At 41.5% G+C, this 2,643-nt stretch overlaps 1 non-coding gene across 1 annotated transcript; it reads right to left on the bottom strand.

Annotated features, from left to right (window-relative positions):
• Positions 1 to 595: 595 nt before the first annotated feature.
• Positions 596 to 699, bottom strand: LOC147508088 (small nucleolar RNA R71). The gene has a single exon (XR_015219627.1). It is a non-coding gene; the product is annotated as a small nucleolar RNA R71 (small nucleolar RNA).
• Positions 700 to 2,643: the final 1,944 nt, after the last annotated feature.

A 2,643-nucleotide genomic window follows, 5' to 3' on the forward strand; every position in this document is an offset into this window, starting at 1 on the left:
TCTTCTCGTTAGAGGTTTATACTAGTATATCGGGATTGTTTGGAGTGTTGTCGTGTTTAGTTAAGTTTGGTCTTAGCCTTGTATGAGATTAAGGTCTGGTCGAACAAAAACACCTAACGTAATTACACGGCAACGTCAACAAGCACGCCTATCTAGTATACCACTCATTGCACCTCTAGCTACTATTCCACATACTCCACCTGACATAATGGCTGAAGAAAGAGAGACTCCTCTCTCTGACTTTTACAAAGCCTTGAGCGATAGCCCTAAATCTTGCATCGTTCTAGCAGACCCAGTGGGGGATTTTCGAATCCCCCCAAACATATTTAATTTGTTACCCGTTTTTCATGGTTTAGACCATGGTTTAGACCATGAAAAACCTTATCAGCACATGCGTAGGATTGAACAAGTCCTTACAACATTCCACCATCCTACGGTTGATGCGGAACAAATTAAACTGAGGGTATTTCCCTTCACCTTAGCCGATAAGGCGGCGTCTTGATTAACTGCCCAAGTGCCTAATTTTGTGGACTCGTGGGCTAAACTTGTTCAGCTGTTTATGGAACATTTTTACCCACCCCTAAAGACGGATGAGATGCTTACCTAGATTCATTTCTTTCGACAAAATCCTCATGAATCATTTTCAGAGGCTTGGAATCGTTTCACCGATCTCCTTATAGAGTGTCCACATCATAACCTAGCGAAAGACACGTTAGTTCGTGCCTTTTTCAAAGGACTTCTACACCACCATAAAGAAGTCCTTGACATAATGAATGGGGATAGTTTCCTAAGTAAAGGAGCCTCCGAGGCTTATAAATTTTTAGAGGATCAAACTAAGCGAAATAACAACTGGGGGGGTAGTGACGATATCCACCGCTCCGCTAGTTCTTCTAATACAGTTAAGGTCGCCGGTATGTTTGAGATGAAACACGATCCCGAGCTTAAAACTCTAATCGAATCACTTACTCAAAAGGTAGAGGCCATTTCTGTACAACAAAAGTCTATCCCCGTCATGAATGTAAACTCCAATCCATGTAGTTTCTGTTGGAGTCCTGAGCATCCCGACTCCCACTGTCCTATAGCCTATGAACATGTTTGTTCCATTAATAGTAAACCTAAGGCCCCTTGGAAACAAAATCCCAACTTCGGTTGGAGAAATAACCAACAAGTGACACCTCCAGGGTACAATAATCAATATGTTAGGCCAACGCACAGTTATAACCAAGCTCCACCACGACAAGGGCGATTGTCGAGGTAATTATAATAATTATAACAACCAAAGCGCTGACCTCGACAAGGTCAAGCACAAGGTCAAGGTAGTTATAATAATTATAATGCTAATAGAGGTATCGTTTCGGTAAATAATAACTATCACAATCTGCCCATAAATAATCAACGCGAGATAGTTCGGTCCACACACCACCCGTGACCACTACACCCACACAACGGATCGTCTTGACACCTTCATACTGGTGAGCCAACAACTCTTCCAAACCATGGCTCAATCTAACCAATGATTCTACAATCCGTTAATAATTTAAGCCAACAGTTAGCCCAAGATAAAGCCCAACCCAAAGGTGTGTTTCAGTCACGCGATACCTAATCCTAAAACAACAAAACAGCCTTTGAGGTAACCGGTAATACTAGTAATGAAAATGAAAACGTAGGTGAGCTAAATGCCATCACCACTCTCCGTTCTAGCAGAGTGGTTGATAACAAAGTAACTATGCCTATAGTTACCCCACCAGTAGCCCCTACACCTGCTACTTTACTAGATACCCGAAATAAAACTGAAGAGCCTACCTTTGTAGAGGTACCGATTCACAACACAACCTAAAAACAGAAAGCCAAGGTTAAACATCCGGGTGATACATATGCTAAATATAGAGAGAAACCACCGTTTCCACAAAAAATTAGCCATGTTAACTAGGGATACAAATTATGAGGAGATTAGGGACGTTTTCAAGAATCTAACTATAAACCTTCCCTTCCTCAAAGCTATTAAAAAGCTAGCACACCATGCTAAGTTTCTTAAGGAGTTGTGTACTACTTCAGCGTAAGACCAATATACCAAAAGGCGCCTTTTAAAGAACAATTCCCAACTCTATCCGAACATAACGGAATTGTTAAGTACAAGGACCGGTCGTCCTTATACAATGCACCTTAGGAGATTCATATTCGACGACGGCGTTATTAGACACGGGGCTAGTGTTAACTTACTCCCGTTTTATTTGTATAGACAAATAGGTCTAGAGGAGATGCAACCCACTAAAATGGCGTTGCAATTAGCTGATCGATCTATTAAGTATCCTAAGGGTGTGGTTGAAAACGTCTTTGGTAAAGGTTCGGGATTTCTACTATTCGGTTGATTTTAGTCATCCTCGATCTGAGTCGCTAACGACTCTGTCCGATCATCTTCAAGGCCCTTTCTGGCAACTGCCAATGCGGCTCATAAATTGCGCGATGGTTCGATGTCCATGTCTTTTGGCCATCTTTCTATTGAAGTAAATGTTTTAAAACAAAGAACGCATTACCCGATTAGATCATAGATGGAGAGGTTAGCATGATCGAGCTTCGGCCGAGATTATTTCAACAACCCATTCCTTGATAATCAAATGCCCAAATTTCTTTCCTTTGAAAGTT

Source organism: Coptis chinensis, chromosome 3 (assembly GCF_015680905.1).
Source record: "Coptis chinensis isolate HL-2020 chromosome 3, ASM1568090v1, whole genome shotgun sequence".
NCBI classification, from domain to species: domain Eukaryota; kingdom Viridiplantae; phylum Streptophyta; class Magnoliopsida; order Ranunculales; family Ranunculaceae; genus Coptis; species Coptis chinensis.